Source organism: Sorex araneus, chromosome 1 (genome assembly GCF_027595985.1).
Source record: "Sorex araneus isolate mSorAra2 chromosome 1, mSorAra2.pri, whole genome shotgun sequence".
NCBI lineage: Eukaryota > Metazoa > Chordata > Mammalia > Eulipotyphla > Soricidae > Sorex > Sorex araneus.
Window position 1 is genome coordinate 25,272,718 of NC_073302.1, and position 22,477 is coordinate 25,295,194.

General features: G+C 56.8%; 1 protein-coding gene across 3 annotated transcripts in view; it reads left to right on the top strand.

The window, feature by feature from the left end:
• The first annotated feature begins 669 nt into the window (after positions 1-669).
• PTPN3 (protein tyrosine phosphatase non-receptor type 3) overlaps positions 670-22,477 on the top strand; it is a 131,085-nt gene continuing 109,277 nt past the window's right edge. Inside the window, exon 1 of one of the 3 annotated variants that reach the window (XM_055146631.1) lies at positions 670-779. The gene's annotated coding sequence lies outside the window, so the exon portion shown is untranslated. Of the gene's footprint in view, positions 780-1,775; positions 1,793-2,248; positions 2,392-22,477 lie in introns of those variants that run through there. The other 2 variants (XM_055146617.1, XM_055146623.1) reach the window with 2 other exon arrangements.

Below are 22,477 nucleotides of genomic sequence, written 5' to 3' on the forward strand. Positions count from 1 at the left end.
TCCGCATCCGGGAAACCTCCACGAAGGAGGCGAACAAATGAAGCAGGCGCTCGAGAAAGGAATCCTTTCTCGGCTTCGTTTCGTTCCCATTTGGTTTAGGGGGTCACACCGGTCCGGGGGGAAATGTTTTGCAGGAGGTTGAACCCGGGGTTCTGGCGTGCACTCCAGACCTTTGCGCCATCTCCTCGGCCCAATAAAATAAATCTGGAACGCCTACACCTCCACCCCCGTCCTTTCCTTCCATCTCCCACACGCAACCCGGACAGAGGTGAAGCAGTGAATTAGCTGTTGAGGCACAGAGAGGGGTAGAGGGCTGAAAACCCAGATCACACACAGCAACCGAAGATCACCCTTGCCCGTTTCCGTGTATTTCCCACCTGGCTACGGGGGGCGGTAGGGGGGCGGGCGCGAATCCAGAGGGGCGGGAGGCGTGTGTGTAGGTGGGAGGGGGTGTCCGGCGGGGCTCTGCCAGGGGGGGCACCGCCCCGCCCAGCCAGGAGGCCCCTCCCTGCGAGCCCCGGGGCTCGGAGCATGCCCAGTGGCGCGGCCCGCCCGTCCCCGCGGTGCAGAGCGGCCGCCGGGGCTCCAGGTTTTCTGGGCTACCGGAGGCCGGGGCGGGGCGCGGGGCGCGGGGCGGGTCCTGTCCCCCCCACCCCCCCACCCCCGGACTCCCGGGCTTCGTCGGAATCCCCCGACGCGACGCCTCGGCGGCGCCCGCGGCGGTGGCGCGCCTCTGGGACTAGCGACTCGATCAGGGCACGGATTAGGACCCGAGCGAGGTACCTCCGGGCGCTGCCCGGGCGGCCGGACGGCCCTCGGGCCACGGACTTCCCCCTTCCACACCCCCCGCCCCGGACCTGGGCTTGGCTGGTTCCGGCCGTCTCCTCTCCTCTCTCTCCCTCTCTCTCTCTCTCTCTCCATCTCTTCCTGCACATGATTCATTCAACAAATAGTTTTGTTCGAGCCCCCGACTGTGCAGCCGGGGCGGTGCTGGCGGAGCCGCGGACACTGCAGGGGAGGTCAGGCAGGCAGGGCTACTCAGCCCAGGAGCAAAGCGGACAAAACGTCAGCGACCGACCTCCTCTCCCGTGTGTGACCCCCCCCACCACCCCGTGCCCATGCCCTTGCTTGAGCATCCCTGCTCCCCAGGGTCTTGGCACCGCGCTCTCCTCTCCGCCAGGAAGGCCCTTCCCTGTCACAGTTTATCTCCGTGGTTAAAGTGTCACCCCGGTGTCACCTGTCAAGGACTCGATCTGACTTTCTCATTGAAAATTGCACTCCCTCCCCCTCGCCCCCGCCCAGATCTGATTACCCTGTTGCTCTTCCACAAAACCTCTCACCTCACTACTAGACCGTTAAAAAGAGTTTATTTTCGGCTTCTTGGCTGTTGTTGCCGGCCCCTTTCTTTTCCCAAACTCCTCCTGCAGACGGGAATTTAAAAAAAGGGGGAAAAAAAAAATCCATGTCCACGAGACAAACCAGCATGGGTGATCAATGAGGATTTGTTGAATGAAACTGTGGTGAAAATTCCGCGAGGCTCTGGAAAAGTGTCCAGAAGCAGCCGGAAGAGTTAGAAAGGTGGTCAGTGGCGGTCTCTGGGAGAGGGGGACACGCGTGCGGCGACCAGGTGCCCACCACGTGTCAGGCTGGGCAATGCTGCCCCACTCCTCCGAGGGAAGGCCGTATGCAAATGTGCAGAGGCGGTCAAGTTCTGCGCGTTCCGTGGACAGAAAGGGGCTGATGGGCTGCGGGCAGGAGGAGGTGGAAGGCGGCAAGCAGGCGCGCAGATCAGGTAGGGACCCCGTCCCTCTGCGGCAGAAAGTTTTAAACCGGGAGGCTTAAACTACAGTGAACGGGAAAGAGCACTGGATTGGGAGTCAGCAGGCCCCCCCTCTCCCCCTCCAGTTCCCTCTGTCCTTGTCACTTGAAAGATTTCTTGAGCGGGAGCGATTTGGCCTTCCTAGGCACGGAGTTCCCACGGGGGGTGGGGGGGAGGCCGGCCACACAGTAGGTCCCCCCACCAGCAGACGGGCACGAACGCCGCCTGCGTGCATGCGCGCGAGCGAACTGCAGGGTGCGCGGAGCTAGGCGCGGAGAAGCGCCCCCCTCCCCCGCCCCTGCGGGCCCCGGAGCGCCGGCGTGGGGGGATGGGGGTAGGGGTGGGGAGGGATGCCCCGCACGGCTGCCCAGGCGCCCGCCCCCGGCCCGCCTGCCTGCCCGCCCGCCCGCCCGCCGCACGGGCCCGTCGCGGCCAGCCCGGCCGGCGGGAGCCGCCCGCGGGCGGCACTGGGCATGCTCAGACGGCGGCCAGGTCGCGCCGCGAGCGAGCGAGCTTCCGCGCCGCCCGCACGCGCGACCTACCTGGGCGCCCCGCGCCCCCGGATGCCGCAGGTACGGGCCGGCGCGACCCGGGCGGGCGGGGCGCGCGCTGCGGGGCCAGCCGGGGGTGGCGGTGGCGGTGGCGGGCAAGGGTCGCGCTCGGCGCCGCCCCGCCCCCACGCGTTCCCCCGGCGCTTGGAGACGCGAGTGAGCGAGCGGGCGGGCGGACGGACGGACGGACGGGCGCACGCGGGGTCCCGGCGCCACGTCGGGGCGGAGAGGCGGGGGGCGCCCCGGGCGGCGCTCACCTGGCCGGGCCGGGGTGGTGGTGGTGGGTGGGGGGGACGCGGCCGGGCGGGGACGAGGCGGCGGCGGCAGCGGCGGCGGCGGGGCGTGGGCGTGCGCTCCGACCCGGGCAGGGCAGGGCGGGCGCGCCCCGCCGAGTCCCCGCTGGCCGCCACCCCCTCCGGAGGGTCCGGCGCCACCGCCGCCGCCGCCGCCACCGCGGCCCGGGGCCCGAAGGGGCGCACGGCGGGCGGGGAGCCGGCCGAGCGCGGCGCCCGTAGACCTTGTCGCTTTCAGAGATGGCATTTCCTGGGCCTGGCACGGACTCCAGCGCCGCCCAGCCCTCGCCGCTCCGCGGGCCGCACGGGCCGACTTATCTGGTACCTGCGGCGAGACAGCGGCCAGCGGCACGGCGCGGGGGGAGTGTCACAGGTGCGAGATTCTCCAGCCATCACCTCCCCCCACCTGCCCCATCGCCCTCCCCACCACCCATCCCCACCCCCACCCCCGGGAAATTTCCAACTTTGGCCACCTAAAGTTTACTGAGAAGTTGTTGTAGATGCCTTAAACATTTATGGGAAGTTGAGACAAGTTGACACCTGGGTTTTCCGAGGCGGGGGGGAAAGAGCTTGTGACTTGGAAACTGGAGACCTAGGTGCCACGCCGGCCTCCGCCCCCCCCCCCCTTGGCCAGCTGGTGACCTGGGGCGACTCGTTTAACCTGTCTGATCCTCAATTTCCTCCCCTGCAAACAGCCGGTAATAATGCCCACCTCGCAGGGTTGTTGGGTGGATTAAGTGGGATAAATTATGTGGAGGAGTTTGGCATCGTGCCCGGCACGAAGCAGGCGAGCAGTTGGCGTGATGCGAATTTAATTCGTTTAGAGACCCTCGTGGCTCCCATTTCATCAGGAAATTAGAATTATGAAAGCATCTTGGGGGCCTGGTGACGGCGAAAGACCCTGTCTTGGTGCCCAGGAGCTTTTCCAAAAGCTAAAGTCAGGGGCTTTGGAAAAATAATTTCATCCGGTTATGCTCGGAGAGCATCTTTTTGAGAGAAAACCGTGTTATACATTCAGGAAACTCCAGAAGTTAAAGCAGTTCGACTTTACTTACAAAAGAGCTGTTTGCAAGGTGATCCATCTTGCAAATATTTAAGCAGATATGTGAGGAAGTAAAACCTGATTGGGAAAAGATCTGTTCTAAAGAGGCTCCTCCCGCGGCCCTCCCCTCCCACCCACCCAATGACTAGTTATTAGTAAGGTCAGGGTTTCTTTTCTGCTTTTTTGGAGGGCTGAGGGGGCGGTTGGTTGGGGCCACACTTGCCAGTGTTGGTGGTCTACTTCCGGTGGTGTACAGAGAATCATGCAGTACCAGAGAGGGGCAGGCTTTCTTAACTAACACCGTTAACTTTGGGGGCTTTGTAATCACATGCCGTGGGCTTGTCTTAAGCATTGGAGGGTATGGAAGCAGCGTTGCTGGTCTCTACCCAATAGATGTCATACCCCGCCACCCTTTCTCAGTTGAACCAGTTGGAAGTGCCCCTTGGGAAGTAAAATAATTCCTGCCCGCTCTCCTCTTTCCATTTCCAAACCTTCCTGTGTTCAGTCATTAGTCACCAGACTCTTGAGGTGGTTTTCAGTATGATAACCAAGCTTTGGTCACTGGTCACCTGCCTCCTGGCCATCTCGACAAGTGTTGTAGGTGATGTAAGTGAAGTGGGGATAAGTAAGGTGGTAAGCTTTGAGAAAATTTGAGGGCGACAACCCCACTCTGGGGACTTGGGAAATGCCTGGGAGAGTTTGGGACTGACTGGTAAAATCCACCATGAGCATCTACACGGCGTAGCGTTCCACCAGCCCTTCGGGAAAGCGATCAAGCTGTGGCTGAGGTTCACTTTCACTCTCTCTCTCTCTCTCTCTTTTTTCTTTTTGGGTCACACCCAACGATGCACAGGGGTTGCTCCTGGCTCTGTGCTCAGGAATTACTCCTGGCGGTGCTCAGGGGACCATATGGGATGCTGGGAATCGAACCCGGGTCAGCCACGTGCAAGGCAAACGCCCTACCCGCGGTGCTATTGCTCCAGCCCCTCACTTTCACTCTTACATACCTGCGTCTCTCCGGGAGCAGGGGAAGCCCCGGCTTGAGCACAGTGCTAGCCTTTGTAGCAGGGGAAGGTTGATTCTTTTTTTTTTTTGCTTTTTGGGTCACACCCAGCGATGCTCAGGGGTTACTCCTGGCTTTGCACTCAGGAATTACTCCTGGCGGTGCTTGGAGGACCATATGGGATGCCGGGGACTGAACCCGGGTCGGCCGGGTGCAAGGCAAACGCCCTACCCTCTGCGCTATCGCTCCGGCCCCGGAAGGTTGATTCTTACTTCCACCCAGGAATGTTTTGTTCTTCATTCACAGAAGAGAACTTTCGGAAAGAACCAAACAGTGAAGTTTATTTGGGGACTGAGGGGTGGGGTGGGGTTCGAGAGAGAACAAGAGCATGTTCCGCGCCTGAGGATGAACACCACGCTTCTTCCTTGGCTGGGAGAGAGTGGGGAAGGCACTCAGTCACTTACGGATGGGGTTATGCATTGGGTTTTTTCTTTTCTTTTTTTTTCCCCCTGTAATGCCTTGGTCTGGAATTCTGTGACACAAGTTGGAGTTGATTGGGCTTTTTCATGGGGAAAAGCGTTGTTCCTCTGGGGATCTGTTTCTCAAGTTCTTATCAAGCCGTTGTTTCTGTAGTCAGCCTGGCTGTCAGCCTCTCCTCCTGGGGGGCCTATCCCTGCTCTGAGCTTGGACCCCGGCAGCACGCGCGCTTTCTGGGCTCCTCGGCTGGGTCCAGTATATTAAATGCCTTGGTGCCTTTGGAGCGATAGCACAGCGGTAGGGCGTTCGCCTTTCACCCAGCCAACCCGTGTTGATTCCTCCGCCCCTCTCAGAGAGCCCGGCAAGCTACCTACCAAGAGTATCGCGCCTGCACGGCAGAGCTTGGCAAGCTACCCGTGGTGTATTGGATATGCCAAAAACAGTAACAATAAGTCTCACAATGAGAGACGTTACTGGTACCTGCTCGAACAAATCGATGAGCAACGGGATGACAGTGACAGTGATGGTGACTTTGGGGCCGGTTTGGGTCCAGACAGTGTTTTTCCCAGTCCACAGTACCATGAGACCCTATCTCTCCCCCCCCCCCAACCCTTTGTAAAGCCTGGTGAACTGCAGAGCTCATCCGGGGTGCAGCAGCTCATGGTACTCTGTACCCGTCTCCACGTGGGCCGGTGTTCTTCCCATTTCACAGATGAACAGTCTGCCGCGCAGTCTGTGGTGCAGCTGCTGTGACGGCAGGGGCAGGCTCTCGTGTTCTGCCTCGAGCAGCCCTTTGTTGTCTCGGCACTTGCGAACAGATGCCTCTCCTGATGATTAAGGCAGGATGGAAAGGAGATTGCAGGCTGGAGGCCTTTTCTCCTCAGATGGACTGGTTGAAAATTAACAACAATAAGCTATGACCAGACCGAGGGTAGGTTGTTCTAGTTAAATATTCTAGTTGATAGCGAACTCCCATAAATCCCACGTACGGTTAATGGAATACCAATTTGCCGCGGATTAGCGTAGAATGAAACATGCCTAATGCCCTGTATTGATCCCGAGTTGTCTCGGGCGATTTGCTGTCTCCGAACCGGGTCTCCTGCATGCAAATTAGACATTAGCGGGTGTGTGGTGTGTGTGGGTGGGGGGAGTATAAAAGGCCAAAGTTACTGAGGGCATTCCGTTCACCAAGCATTTATTGAGCGGCTCCACCAAGGCAGCTCCGGGGCTGGGTCGGGGACTCTGAGGAGACCCGTGAGCTTCAGGAAACCAGGGTGCCTGGAGGAACAGCCCTGTGAGGGGAGCACATCCAGCCAGACGTGGGGCCCGCCAGCAGGGTCTGACAGCGCCAGGCAGGAGAAGGGACCCAAGGTGACAACACTGAGGCCAACCCAGGTTTACCACCCTGCTTTACTACAGGTCCAGACTTTGACCCCTCCTTTCCGCGGGTTCTCACAGAGAAAGTACTCGCGTTGTGCGTGGCCTTGCGGGCGTCAGTAGTCTGGACCTGTCCTGGTCCCTGGAAGAGGTTGGGATTTCATTGATCTCAGTGGAGTGAGGCCTCGCCTTGCTGGCTGCCTGTGAACTTGGAGTCACCTGCATTGTTTAACCTCAAAGTCATCCCCTCCTACTTCCCTGCCCCCCCCCCCATGTCCTTGCAGATAAGGGAACAGAGCTTGACTTGGTGGCGTGGGGACAGGGACAGGAGGGACACGGCCGGGACCTCCTGGGCCTCCATTCCGGGTGTCAGAGGGATTCTGTTGTCTCGAATGGGTGTCTCCCACCAGGCCTGGGGATCGCAGGGACCCAGACCCTAATTCTCCCCTCCCCCAGCCCTCAGGGTTTGTGGCAGCATAGAAGGGCACCTGGGATTTATGGGTCTTCCCTCTCTACCGTAGGAAGGTGCCCGCTGACCGTCATCCCAGCGTTCCGTCTTCCCTGGGACATGAGTTCCTGGAAAACCAGTTGTCTTCGGCACTTCCCAGGGTCTGGTGGAGGGGTGGAATGCCCTGCACTCGGCATTTGCCCTGGCGTTGACAGGCTGGAGCGGGTGACACAGCCTGGCCTTTTCTTACCAGCTCCACTAGGGATGGAAGGGGACCAGTCGGTGTCCGCATGGCTCTGGTCTGCAGTTCTGCGGCCGGGCGACTGGCCGGCTCGAGGGCCCTGACCTTCACCGGGGTCCCCTTTCATCTGCTTGAGGGGAGTGCTCGGAAGGCCCCTGGCTGAAATCTGATCTGCTCCTGGGCTCCAAGACCTAGTGATCTTGCTCCTGCCCGTGCTTCTGGCTGGCTGGAGTCACCTTCTGCCTCCAGGTTAAGACTGGGGGCTTAGGTTTCACTTAAGTCCAGACATTTATTGAGCCTATAATATGTTCAGAGCCTAGGGCTATGGAGAAAAAAGCTGAAACTCCGTTTTGGAAGGATTCATGGTGGAATTAGAAGACCCATGAGTATGTACAGATTTTTGTCTGTCTCTAATAACTGTTTTAGAGTGTGTGTGTGTGTGTGTGTGTGTGTGTGTGTGTGTGTGTGTGTGTGTGTGTGTGTGTGTGTGTGTGTGTGTGTGTGTGGTGGGCCACACCTAGTGGTGACTCAGGCTACTTCTGGCTGTGATCGGTGGACCACATGGCTGCAGCATCAAACCAGGGTCTGTCATATGCAAGTCAAGAGCCTAGACTCCTAAACTATATCCTAGTTCTGTTTAATAACTTTAAAAGGTGAAAAAACACTAGGGGTCATAGCGATAGTACAGCACGTAGGGTGCAGCTGACTGAGGTTGGATCCCTGCCCACTGCTGCCCTCCCCCCATATAGTCTCTGAGCCCGCCAGGAGGGATCTCTGAGTGCAAAGCCAGGAATAAGCCCTGAGCACAGCTGGTGTGGCCCAAAAACAACACCCCCCTCCCCCCCTTGCCAAAAGAAAGGTGAACAACCTTGGCTGGGCGGTTATTCAGGGGGAGAGTGCACATACCCTACATGCAGCAGGCCCAGGTTTGAGCCCCGGTGTCTCTTGCCCCCCCTGAACACACCTGGGGCAACCTCAAGTACTGAGCAAGGAGTATCCCCTGAACACCTTTGGTCGTGGCCCAAAAACACACAGAAAAGATAAAATTAGATGCAAGAGATATCCGTGGAGGCAGGCGTTTCTCATGGGCATCAATCAGAGAACGCTTTGAAGAGTCTCTGGCCTTTGACTTCAGCCTTGCAGATAGGGAAAGATGGCACTTAGAACAGAGAGAAGCGCAGGGTGGTAGCACTGCAGGCAGGATGCTTGCCCTGCACACAGCTGGTTTGATCCCCGGCATCTCAAGCGGTCTCCTGAACCCTGCCAGGAATGATTCCTGAGCACAGCCAGGAGTCAGCCCTGAGCACTGCCAGGCGTGGTGTCCCCACCCAACCTAATGCAAAAGCAAACACCAAGAAGACCCTGTGTGAGGAGTGGGGAGTGGGACTCTTTCCCATCACCTGCTTCCTGCGGTGTTGCCCGATGCAGCTGATCCCCGACTCCAGCCCGCGCTCACAGGGTCTGGGCTCACTCACCCCTGGGCTATCTCCTGCATCGTCTGGGTGAGCACCGTGCTGCTGCTTGTCGCTGAGGCAAGAGCGCTGTCTGCTTATTGAACACGGACACGGCGCTAGCTGGGTGTTAGGCACTGAGCCCAACTTAAAAAAAAAATTTCTTTTGGGGGAATTTTGGCCACACCCAGCATTGCTCAGGGCTTCTTCATGGCTCTGTGCTCAGGGGTCACTCTTGGTATTCTCCCCACTTATGGCCAGGGACCATAGGCAGAGGCAGGAATCGAACTGGGGTTGGTCACATGCAAGGCAAATGTCCAAATCCCTGTTACTCTGGCCTGCTTTCCTGCTGTTAGCCCTTCCTTCCTTCCTTCTTTCCTTCCTTCCTTCCTTCCTTCCTTCCTTCCTTCCTTCCTTCCTTCCTTCCTTCCTTCCTTCCTTCCTTCCTTCCTTCCTTCCTTCCTTCCTTCCTTCCTTCCTCCCTCCCTCCCTCCCTCCCTCCCTTTCTCCTGCTGTGCTCACGGCTCTGCTCCAGTATCACCAAGCCCACTCCCTGTGCTATCTCTCCAGCCCATGCCATACTTTCTGTGCCAGAGATTGGGATCTGTCATCTGAGCAACAACAGTGTTTGTGCTTCTGCTTCGTGCAAGTGGAGGCCTGGAGAGTGTTGTTTGGATACTGAGCCAGTGGAATTTTTGAGCCATATTTGATGGTTTATGTGGAAAGTTAACACAGGATTTGAAGTTGGAATAATTCTGGAAAATTCAGGTCCACGATTTACCATCCGGATACACAGGTGTTCAGTCACCATTTAAACAGTGTGTCGTGTAAAGTGAGTTTTCTGTCCCCAAGTTTTTGGAGCCCCCAGGGGAATTAAATGGTGCCTGCTCGCCCCAGGACTGTCCTAATCCCACCAGCCCTGTGTTGAGATGGGGTGGGAGACCTGAGGCCCAGTGAGGGGCGGGGGCAAGGGGAGTGGTCCTCGGCTCTCACTTGAACAGTCGGCAAAGTTAGTCCCAAGGCTAATGAGAACCTTTTTCTTTGTAATGAAATGTCTAGAAGACTTTGTGTTACACCTGGCTAGGGATGCCCTTTGACATCAACAGGGGACTCCAGTCCCTCCCTTTATTTATTTTTTTAATTTATTTATTTTTAATTAGTGAATCACCATGAGGGTACAGTTACAGATTTATACTCTTTTGTGCTCATGTTTCCCTCATACAAAGTTCGGGAACCCATCCCTTCACCAGTGCCCATTCTCCACCACCAGTAAACCCAGCATCCCTCCCACCTCCCCAGTCCCATTTCCCCCCACTCCACCCTGCCACTGTGGCAGGGTACCTCCCTTTATTTTTTTTTGTTTGTTTGTTTTTGGGTCACACCCGGCGATGCACAGGGATTACTCCTGGCTCTTCACTCAGGAATTACCCCTGGCGTTGCTCAGGGGACCATATGGGATGCTGGGATTAGAACCCGGGTCGGCCGCGTGCAAGGCAAACGCCCTACCCGCTGTGCTATCGCTCCAGCCCACCTCCCTTTATTTTTAAATTTAAAATTTTTTTTTGCTTTTGGGGTCACACCCGGCGATGCACAGGGTTACTCCTGCACTAGGAATTGCTCCTGGCTGTGCTCAGGGGACCATACGGGATGCTGGGAATTGAACCCGGGTCGGCCGCGTGCAAGACAAATGCCCTACCTGTTGTGCTATTGCTCCAGCCCCATTCATTTATTTTTTAAAAATTTTATTTTCATTCAGTTTGTTCACCTTAATTGATCACATTCAGTATTTCAGCACCAATCCCACCACCTTCATTACACCTTCCCACCACCATTATTTCAAAATTTTCCCACCACCCTTCGAGCCTGCCTGCCAGGGGCAGATGCTCGATAATTTATTTTCTGTTGCTAATTATGAATATCATGAGAGGTCGTGTGTATGCTTCTGGAATTCTAAAATCGTAAATGGTTGGGGTCCAGAGACGTCTCTGTAGGAAGCTAATCCATTTTGCGACTCATTTGGGAGTCTCTGGATCAAGGCCATCGATGCGCTGAGATGGTGCCCACAGGCAGGTGTGGTGGTCGTGACAGCTGGGACCCCAAGGGGGAAGGGCCGGCCCCGTCTCCGCCGCTGCCATGTGGCTGGAGTCTTAGTCCTTGAACCGGAGTACCTGGGTTTTGCTTCTGGAAGCTCGTGGCCGTCGGGGTTCCATCCAGAGTGGGCGAAGAGGGCACACCCACTCCGACTGAGGTGACCTGGTCAGTCCCTCCCTCCATGGTTGGGCCTCCTGCTCTGCCACATCAGCACGGCGCTCGGTGGTCCGAGTTGTGTGGGTGAGTGGTGGCAGTGCCGGGTCCAGACTCTCTGGGTGAAGACTGTGGGGCTCCCCAGAGGCAGGGCCATGAAGGGGCCAGGCTGGATGGCTGTCGGGTGGCAAGGGACTCCACCGTGACTTCAGCCCCTGGCCCGCGCTTCCCTTGGGTGAAGATCTCAAACAAAGGTGTATTTTTTTTTTTTCCCCTTCTGACTTGTTGGGTCACATCTCACGGGGTGCTCAGAGGTTACTCCTGGCTTTGCACTCAGGAATCCCTCCTCCTGGTGATGCTCAAGGGACCATCTGGGATGCTGGGGATCGAACCCGGGCTGGTTGCGTGCGAGGCAAATGCCCTCCCCGCTATGCTCTCGCTCCCGCCCCGTCAAGCCAAGGTTCTTGGTGAAAGGTCCAGGTCCACCCCCGGTGCCTAGTCTCGGATGGACTGCAGAGCAGAGGCCGGCCTCGTGGTGCCGCGTGGTTACTGTTGGAAGTCTGGGGGAAGCTGTCCGGGAGGCGCTGGGTGGAGGCAGCCGGGACTCCTCACGGCCCCTCCCTCCAGCCTGGCCTCCGCCCCGCAGCCTACAGGGTCTTTCTGCAGCACACCGCGCCACTCTCGGACTCAAAGGAAGGCATGTTGGCGCCGTGCCACAAGCCCCAGAGCAGACCTCTGTCCCCCAGCTGTCCCCTTGCCTCCCAGAGGCCGTGAGCTCCGAGTCCGCCTCCTTTGCTCCCCAGCAGACTCTTCCTGGGCTGCAGGGATGCTTTCCCCCTCCTGGCAGCTCTCAGGGGTGGCTGCTCTTCACAGTCCGCACTCCGGATGGGAGCTGTGTAATTATTGGTATTAGTAAGGATCTCCGCAGCCACCCCTGCCGGGCCGAGGACAGTTCTTTTTATAAAGAACTGCCTCTGAACCTTTTTTTTTTCTTGTGTCAACTTTTTAATTTTGACCTAAATCAAACTTAATTGGAAAGCTGCAGGAATAGAACCAAGAATTCCCATGTCCCCTTCACCCAGATTTCCCAAATGTTACCGTGACATTCGTTTTTTTTTTTTTCTCTCCTCTCTATTTTCTGAACTATTTCAGTCTCACTTCTAGTCTTCCTTGGTCCCCAAACACGTCAGTGTATTTCCTAAAAGGGATGGACACTTTGCTACACAGGTGTATCATGTTCTTTCTTTCTTTCTTTCTTTCTTTCTTTCTTTCTTTCTTTCTTTCTTTCTTTCTTTCTTTCTTTCTTTCTTTCTTTCTTTCTTTCTATTTTGTTTATTTATTTATTTTTGCTTTTTGGGTCACACCTGGCTCTGCACAGGGGTTACTCCTGGCTCTGCACTCAGGAATTATCCCTGGCGGTGCTCAGGGGACCATATGGGATGCTGGGAATGGAACCCGGGTTGGTCGCGTGCAAGGCAAACGCCCTACTCGCTCCAGCCCCTGTTCTTTATTTTTATTTATTATTTGGTTTGGGGTCAGGGGGAATGAGACCCATCATTGTTACTGTATTTGGCATATGAATACGCCATGGGGAGCTTGCCAGGCTCTCCCCCGTTCGGGCAGTAAACTCTCAGTAGCTTGACAGGTTCTCCAAGAGGTAGAACTAGGCTATCAGATGAGCGGCCTCGCGCTTCCGGGAGCTTGGTTTTATAGCCTCAAATACGGCACCGTTCGGAAGGACGAGTAAAGAGAGGCTGCTAAAATCTCAGGGCTAGGATGAATGGAGACATTACTGGGCCCGCTAGAGCAAATGATCAACAGGATGACAGTGATACAGTGTTTTGGTTTGGGGGCCACACCCCATCGTGCTCAGGGATTCCTCCGGGCTTGGCAGTCAGGAATCACTCCTGGTGGGCTCGGGGAACCATTGAATTGGGGGACCGTTCAATTCCTGTCCGGTAGCAGGAATTGAACCCAGGTTGGCTGCATGCACAGCAAGCGTCCTGGCTGCCCTGATCTCCCGAACACCCTCGCGTCCTGATACTGGCCTTTGTATCGTGAATTTTTGAGATGAGAAATCAATCCTGATAAATACTTGAACCTGCACGAGGAAGCTGCCACAGGGTTTGCCTTGCCGGTCATCTCTGGCAAAAAAAACCCCAAAAAACCCTGCACCAAGCTCTCATCACTGCTTTTAGATATTCAGTCTCCTTGGAGCCGAGCATGTCTTTCTGTTTGGTTTTGCTTGGGGGCCACACCTGGTGATGCTCAGGGGTTACCCCTGGCTCTGCACTGAGGAATTTCTTCTGATGGTGCTTGGGGGGGAACCTTAGGGGATGGAACCTGGGGACCTGGATGTGCCGTGTGCAAGACAAGCCCTACCCACTTGCTCTTGAGGGGGTGGGGCAGGCATGTCTTTAACCTTCACCTGTCCTTTGTGACTTTGTCATTTGGGGAGAGGTGAGGGCAGTTGTTTTGTAGACTGCTCCATAATTGGAGCCTGTTTTTTTTGTTTGGTTTTGATTTGAGGGCCTTATCCTGCTGGGGGGCTGCTCTCCATTCGGTGCTCTGGAGTCACTCCTGGCCGTGCCCTGGGGACTGTGCTGTGCTAGTGGTCAGACTCGGGCCTCCTGTATGCAAAACCTTCACTTGCGCGCATTGAGTGTGTGCGGTCTCTGTCGCCAGGAGTCTGGCCCTGTCACCTCGCCGTGGTCTCCCCATCGCCTGCCCTGAGTCGGAGGAGCGGGATTCTCTCCCTCACGCCCACCCCTCGCCTTAACTCTCCTGACTGAGGAATTTTACCTTGTGGTGGTTGTGCTGTATATGGGTTTGGAACTTACACCCGCCCCCTCTGCACTCAGGAATTAACTCCTAGCCAGGCTCAGGGGGACCCGAATGGGATGCTGGAGATCAAACGTGGGTCAGTGATGTGCAAGGCAAGTGCCCTACCTGCAGTGCTCAGTCTGGCCCCTGGAATTTACCGTTCTTATTGCACATCTCCGCCCACCGTACAAAGAGAGGGTTCCTTCAGGAAAAAGAGGGCCTCCTGTCCCCGCAGGTCTACACAGATGCCAGGTGACAGCATGGTGGTGACGCCGGGGAGGAAAACACTTGACGGAGGGCTGGGCAGGTGCGGCGCTCACGTGTGAAGGCCGAAGATGCCAGGAAGAGGAGGGTGAGGAGAATTTCTTCTCCAAAGCAGAATATTTTGAGAATAAAAGGAGACATCGGGGGCCGGAGTGCTATTACAGTGGGTGATATTACATTTGGTCTTGCATGCAGCTGACCCGGGTTCAGTCCCCGGCATCCCAGATGATCCCCTGAGCACTGCATGGAGTGTGGCCCCCCAAAAAAACCAAACAAACAAACAAAAAGGAGATATAGGCTGTTAGTAATAATAGCATCTAAAACCATAATACCCAAAAGTAGAGAGAGAGTATGGGGGAAATTGTCTGCCATAGAGGCAGGAGGGAGGTGGGATGGGGTGGGGATACTGGGGACATTGGTGATGGAAAATGTGCACTGGTGGAGGGGTGGGTGTTCTATCATTGTACATTGTATTCTGTCATTGAAACTAGAACATGAAAGCTTTGTAACTGTATCTCACGATGATTCAATAATTAAAAAAAAATGGCATCTAGAGGTAGGGATATAGCCCTTTGGGGAGAGAGAGAGAGAGAGAGAGGGTGTGTGTGTGTGTGTGTGTGTGTGTGTGTGTGTGTGTTTGTGTGTGTGTTTGTGTGTATGCGCATGCGTGCACATGCTCTGAGTTCAGTCTTAGGCACTGCAAAAATTTTCTTTCTGTATATATTTTGGGGGAGGCTCTTAAATTATATGTAAATCATTACATCTTGCATCTAATCAACTGCTTCCACGGGGCCTGCCAGTATGGGGAATGGGCCTGGAAATTCCTCTCATTCTGGGAACCTGTCCCCTGAATAAAGACAAGGCTCACCCCTGCGTGCTGACCTCGAGAGCTTCCAGGGTCCCAGGCACTGGACGAACGTGACTCCCAAGGCCCCTGCCCGCCCCTAGCTTTGTGTTTTGCCAGACCAGGCTTGTAGCAGCCTCCGCCTAAACCCTGCTTTCTCCTGCCACAGGGACCTAGAGGGCTGGACGGGGAAGGAGAGCTGGAGGGTGTGACTCAAGGGGGGGCCACGAGCCAGCCGCACTTCCTGCTGATCCAATTCTAAAGGAATCCAAGCGCCCAGGTGTGTGCGAGGTGGGGCCGGAGTCCGGAGTGGCCTTATCTGCTTTTCTCCCACCTGTTCTTCCTGCGCGGACACCCACATCCCTCTCTCAGAGTTTGGAGACTCGAGCCAAGTCCCAAGGCATTTGGGAGAAGAAGGGAAGCGGGTGGCATTGAGCACCCCGGCACGGGCATCGTGCACCTGGGCACAAGCACGGGATGGAAGGCAGAGGGGCAGCGGAGGCGCTGGTCAGGAAACCTGCTCCCGGGGGCGCCTGGGAGCAGATCAGGGTAGGAGCAGGAAGCCAGGTGTGGTACCTAGAAGTGCAGGTCGGGGAATGGGGTCTGCAGACAGTCGGGTTCTTGGTTTTTGTGTGTTTGTTTGCCACACCTGATTGTGCTCAAGGCTTCCTCCTGGCTCAGCGCCTGGGGATCACTCCGGGTGATCCCGTGAGGTGCTAGGGATCCAACTGGGTGAGCTGTGTGCAAGGCCAGTGCCTCCCCTGCTGCTGAACTCTCCCCACTGCCTGCCTCTCCAGCCCCAGCCCCTCGCCTGGCGCTTTAGCTCATTTTTCTGTCTAGAAAAAAGCCAGATCAACCCAAGAGTCCCTCCTTTCTATGTGACAGCTTAGAGCCTCACATGCTGGGGGAAAGGCAGCTCAGATAAAGACGCGACCACCAAGTAAAGGGTGTGAGGAGGGCCCATTTGGGATGGGAGAGGCGGGCTGAGAGTAGACTATGGGCTGAACATGATGGCCACTTTGTACCTCCACTGCAAACCACAACACCCGAAAGCAGAGAGAGAGAGCAAAAGGGAATGCCCTGCCACAGGCGGGGTGGGGCCGGGGGAGGACTGGGTGGGGGGGTGGGAGGGATGCTGGGACCACTGGTGGTGGAGAATGGGCACTGGTGGAGGGATGGGCACCTGACCATTGTATGACTGAAACACAAGCACGAAAGTTTGTAAGTCTGTGATTCAGTAATAATTTATTTATTTTTTTAAAAGGTAGTGTGTGAGATGAGAGCGTGTGGCTGTGGGGACACTTTCTGGGTTGACAGTCCCGCAAGTGCCAGGCTTGTGCACTTCAGGAATCCGCCCAGCAAGTGCAGTGTGGCCAGACTCGGCCCTGAAACTGAAGGGAGGGAGGGAGAAGCAGGAGACAGGCACCCACCGGGCACGGGAACACTCGGCGAGGGAACTGGGATCTTAGGTTTCACTGACTGAAACTGTACCCCACTCCCCCCCACACACACATACACTCTCCACACACCACACTTCTGAACATACAACTGTGCGAAAGCATTTAGTGTGAACTCACTTTCCCCAGGACAGAAAGAATCTCGCAGTGCCAGCCTAGGTGTACTTTCAGAAAAGTTGTTTCAGGGCTGGGGGGACGTGCGTAGGACCGGGCACGGACTCTGCCTGCAGGGGGGCTGGCGCCCCGGCCTGGTGGGAGTGTCCCCTGAGCCTAGAGCCAAGAGTGGGTCCCCAAACCAAAACAGTCACCATGGCCAAAGCTTTTTCCAGGTCCCTCTTTTTGGTGGGATCGAGGGGGAAGTTCTGGACCACACACACCTGGCGATGCCCAGAGCCTACCAGGTCCCTCCTTTTTCTAAATGGGAAACCGAGCCCTGACTGGGGTGCGGCCGGCTTGCTGCAGGTCACATTGGCTGCGTCTGGGTCCCCACACCTTCGTTTCCAAACTCTGGATTATATTATAGGTGTATTTTTCAGACCTCACCTAAGGCTGTTTATCGGATGGACTGTTGATTTTGACTATGTGTTAGTATTCTTTGACATTTCTCTAACCATGGAAATAGGTTGTATTGGCAGTGAGACAGTTTGGCATTTCTTTTACTTTCTCTCTTCTTTCTTTTTTTTGGGGGGTGGTTTTTGGGTGACAGCCTGCAGTGCTCAGGGCTTACTCTTAGCCCTGAGCTCAGGGTTCACTCCCAGCAGTGCTCAGAGGACGTTATAGGGTGCTGAGATCTAAACCAGGTTGTGTGAGTGCAAGGCATGTGCTCTCCCTGCTGTACTATCTCTCTAGCCCATTTTGGCATTTCTGGCTCTTTCATGCAGAGGCTCACTAGAAGTTTTCCCCTTCCTTCTTCCTTCCTTCCTTCCTTCCTTCCTTCCTTCCTTCCTTCCTTCCTTCCTTCCTTCCTTCCTTCCTTCCTTCCTTCCTTCCTTCCTTCCTTCCTTCCTTCCTTCCTCCCTCCCTCCCTCCCTCCCTCCCTCCCTCCCTCCCTTCCTTCCTTTATACAAAGACAATCTATGTACCTGCCACCCTTTCTAATCCTTTCAGAATGTCTATGTTCTATCCTAATGTTGCTCAGACTTGAGCTCTTGAGTCCCCTGTTTAATCACTGTTGAATCACAGGCTGTGGGCCTGGCCCGTAGCTCCCAGAACACAGGCCACACACATGGGTGAGGCCCTGGCACCAAAAACAAAACCAGAAACAAAACAAATAATCACCCAAGGCTACAGGGCCCCGCCTCGGGAGTCTCCAGTGCACTCAGCAGAGCTCAGCGTTGGTCTCTCCCTGTCCCCTGGCCTTGCTAAAGTAAGGCTCCGAGACCCGAACCGGGGGTGGGGGAGGGTCTCATCCAGGCCTAGGAGTTTTGAGCAAATATGTGCCGTACCCCGTGGGCGCCCCTGTCAATCTTCCGTGCTGCCCATCAGCCCTCCATCTTCCCTCTGTCCCCGACCTTGACCCGCCTCTGTCCAGCTCCAGTCTCCTGTCCTTCCACCAACCCCTGAGACACTCAGGGCCGTGACCGGGGAAGGGGTTGGTCCCACACCTCTACCCCCTCTTTCCTTTTCTGACTCTGTTTCCTCCTTCTCTCCCAGGCTTGTCTCAGGCTGACCTCTCCTCTTAGAGCTGAGAAAGCTCGTCTGGGGTCAGAGCAGGCGTCCAGCAGGGACAGGGACGGCGCTTGCCTTGCACGTGGCCAACCTGGGTTCGATCAACGGCACCACAGATGTGTCTCCACCCCCACCCCACCCAAGTTCTGCCAGGAGTGCTCCCTTAGGACAGAGCCAAAAAGCTGGGTGTGGCCAAATCTCTCCCCTCCCCCAAGGGGGGTGGTGTGTGTGTGTGTGTGTGTGTGTGTGTGTGTGTGTGTGTGTGTGTGTGTGTGTGTGTGTGTGTGTGTGTGATGGAGATTGAACTAGGTTTTCTTGCATGCACGGCAAGTGTTTGTTGCTTCGCTGTATCTCTGACTCTTGTTTGGGGGCCACACCCAGCAGGGTGACCCCTCTGGTGGTGCTCTGGGAACGGTGTGATGCCAGAGATGGACTCCAGGGTTGCTGCATGCATAGCATGCACCTCCAGCCTGTGGAACTATCTCAGGTCCCGTTTTTCTTTTCTTTGGTATTGTCAGCGATCCAACCCAGGCTTGTGTGTGCAAGGTATGTACTTGACCTTCGCAGGGCCTCCCTGGCCCCATCCTAACCGTGTGCTGTTCAGTGACGTGGAGTTATTGTGGTGCTGTGGTACCATCCTGACAAGACCCCACTGTAAGGGCAGTTTGGCTCCTAAGTCTGTCACCTCTGAACAGCTCCTAGGAGTGTCCCCAGGTCCCTCCTCTGTCTGTGGCCTCCTTAGCCCTGTCTGCGTTGGCACGCCATCCCTGTAACACAGAATCTTGCGTTCAGCGACCCCAGCTCACCCTCCACTCCCCCCGCTAATACCTGCACTGGCCAGATTCTACTCGCCACCCCGCAGAAAGCCCTCCTCCCGCCCGAGGCAGGCTACCTGAGGGGGTTCTCCCACCGACCTCTGCTTTGGCTTGTGTCCCCCAGAGGCCCCTCATGCCTCGTGCTCCTCCACGTTGCTGCGGCCTGAAAATGTCCCCTTGGTAAGCACAGAAGATCCCTTGGTTCTCTGCGGGTTCCCTGCAGTTTGGCTCCAGGTGGCCTTCTCCTATTTCTACTCACAGTCCCGCCAGCCACGTTCCCTAAACCGGGCCTCCCCAGCCTCGTACTGCGGTGCAGATTCCGATGCCCCGGCCGGGGTCAGGCAGGTCTGCTGCGCCCCTGCCTGCTGCCGCCGGGCTGCCTTTGGCTGGCCAGCCTCCCGCTGGTGTTGAGACCGTGGGCCGCGGACCATCTGCTCAGTGGCTGGACTCTCGAGACATGTGTTTTCCCAGTCGAGTTTGACCAACATATTTCCAATCTGTAAATAATGCAAGAATTTAAGAACATACTACTTTTAATTTGCGGGACTTGTTTGTTTTGGAGACCACACCCCTTGAGGATCAGGGGCTACTCCTGACTCTGTGCTTGGAAGTCCTTCCTGGCAGTGCTCAGGGGGCCACACTGTGGTGGGGTTGATCTTGAGAAGCGTGCACTCAAGAGGGCCCTTTGAGCCATCTCTCGGGGTCCTGCTTGTCCAACTGCCGGTGCCTTCCGTTCTGGGTGGGACCAGTTAGCGGTCTGATCAGTCAGAGGCAGAATGTTCCTGCAGTGGTTGTTTCGTCCAGGAAAGACATTGCTGAGGACTCTGAGACTCTCGTCTTTCTCTCGTAACTTCTTTTTAGGCCACACCCAGTGGTGTTTAGGGTTTACTCCTGTCTCTGTGCTCAGGGGTCACTACTGATGGTGCTTGGGGGACCATATGCGGTGCCAGAGATTAATCATCGGTTAGACATGTGCAAGACAAGCACCTTGTCCATTGTACTGTCTCTCCGGTCCCCAAAGCTTCAGTTTCTGAGGAGTTACCACTTGGTCTAGGGGAACCAGTGTTTGGGGACATGGGGGTGAGGGTGAGACAGTTTTCTTTTGAGGGATACAGATTGGGGAAGGGGTGGGATGCTCTGAGACTTGAACTCAGAACTCAGCTGGTCTTCCTTGGGATGTTGGCTGGAGGGGGAGCGAAAACCCTTCTTTCAGGAGGGTTGACTCTGGAAACGGACCATGTACAGCAGGAGGATAGGGCTTGAAGGGGTGGCTCTGGCGAGGCACTGCCAGTCCACAGAGGGGAGGACTCCTCTGGCAGTGCTCTTGTGTAGGGATGCGGAAGCCAGCTTCCTGACTTTTTTTTTTTTTTTGCTTTTTGGGTCACACCCAGTGATGCTCAGGGGTTATTTCTGGCTCTGCACTCAGGACTTACTCCTGGCAGTGCTCGGGGGACCATATGGGATGCCAGGAAATGAACCCGGGTCGGCCGTGTGCAAGGCAAACACCCTCCTTGCTGTGCTATCACTCCAGCCCCAGCTTCCTGACTCTGTCACGCCTTCCAGGGAACTGGGCTGGGGCTGGAGGGAGGAGAGGCCAGGGAGGGCAGGCCTGAGGGAGTCTAGCCGTGACTGGGCATGGGCTGGGGTTGGAGAAACCTGCCCCAATAGGGATGGGGGCGGCGGGGGGAATAGCATTTGCAGGAGGTCGGGAAGAGGAGAGGTGTCAGGGAGGGCGCTGGCCTGTTTGGTTTAGGGGCCGCACCCAGCTGTGACGCCCAGAAGTGGTGCTCGAGGAGACCGTATGTCGTGCTGGGGTTCGGCAGGTGCTATCTCAGCAGCCTCTGGTTCTGTTGTTTGGCCCTCTCCCAGTGGTGCCCAGGAGCTGTGCTCCGGGCCCTGCTTGGGGAACCCCAGGGTACCCGGGCTCCAACCTGGGGCGGTGCCCTGAACCTCAAGTGCTCCCACGGCCTGAGCCGTCTCCCGGGCCCAGGCTGGGGCCCTTTTCATCAGCCAACTCCCAGCGGCTCATTCTGCCGCCTGCTAAGGGTGTGCCCTGCAGCGTGTCCCTGGAGGGGTCTGGCCCCTGCCCGCCCCACCCCCTGGTCCCTGTTAGCCGCCCACAGATGCACTTCCTCACCTCCCTCACAGCCCTCCCTGCCAGGGTGGGGTGGGCACTGATGCCACTCCCCCGCCCCCTCGACGCCTGCAGCCTGCACTGAGCCTCCTTGCATTTCTTATTCTCCTCCTCTCCACGCTGAGGGCACGGAGGGTTCGGGGACGCTTCTCCCACTAGCTGCCCAGTCACTGTGGCCTGCCCGGGTCCTGCGTGAGTAGGGACAGGGACTGGGGTGGCCCCTGCGGGACCCCAGTTGCAGCCACTGGGCTTAGGGCAGGGAGGGGTGGACGGGGTAGGGGGCACACATGGTGCCCCTGTAAGGTGGACGCCCTTGGACCCTCTGGAAGCGGAATTCCCCCCACTTCCTCAGGGCAGCTGGCCCCGGGAACGCGGAGGGGTGGGCAGGGGGGAGTCTGCTGGCTGCAGAGCAGAGCCTCACGTGCTGATGGCAGGGGCTGGCATCTGGCCCAGGTCAGAGGCCACTGGGAGCTGCAGCCGGAGATGCACAGGCAAGAGTGGGGTGTGCGCAGAGCCGGTGGGGTGCCCAGGACTACCGCTTCCTGTCCCGCTCTGCAGGTGCAAGGGCTCAGGCAGGTGGGGCTGGGTTCAGCCTGGGAAGAAGGGGCCCTGGGAGGGCCTTGGAGGTAAATGTTGGGGGGCGGGGGTTGAATGGCCCATCTGAAATGTGCCCAGCCTCAGTTGGGTTAATATGCCCACATGCTGTTTCTGCCTTGGGCTGGGCTACAGGCATGCTGGGAGGATCCCCCCACTCAACACTCCTCCTCCCCCCCACTATGATTTGCAGCCCTGAGGGACAGAAAGGCAACTGGGGGTTCCAGATCAAGACCCAGAGCCTGTGTCCTCCTTACCCCGTGAGCACCATCGTTTGGGGAGCCTTGATTTGGGGGTTCATGCAGTGCCTGAGACCTTTTGGCGGGAGGGGGCACATACAGAGGTTGGGGGGGGTTGCTGATGCTGTTTTTTTTTTTTTTGCTTTTTGGGTCACACCCGGCGATGCACAGGGGTTACTCCTGGCTCTGCACTCAGGACTTACTCCTGGCGGTGCTCAGGGGACCATATGGGATGCTGGGGATTGAACCCAGGTCGGCCGCGTGCAAGGCAAATTGCTGATGCTGATTAGTGCAGCCCTGGGACTCAAAGCCTGGGGTTGAGTGGCAGAGGGGTGGGTGGGGGTGGGAATCAGGTACCCATGACGGTGCCACCGTGGGTGGGAGTGGGATTCTCCACTCAGTATTTCTTTCCTTCCCACAGCTTTATGCGGTCTTCCTGGACATCTTGTGATTTGCTTTTACTCGCCTTCTAAAGTTTTCTAAAATGGGAGATTAGCTTTTTTTTTCTTCTTCTTTTTGGGTCACACCTGACGATGCACAGGGGTTACTCCTGGCTCTGCACTCAGGAATTACTCCTGGCGGTGCTCAGGGGACCATCTGGGATGCTGGGAACCCTGGTTGGCCGAGTGCAAGGCAAATGCCCTCCCCGCTGTGCTATGCTCCAGCCCCCAGCTTTTCTTTATTGGCTTTAGG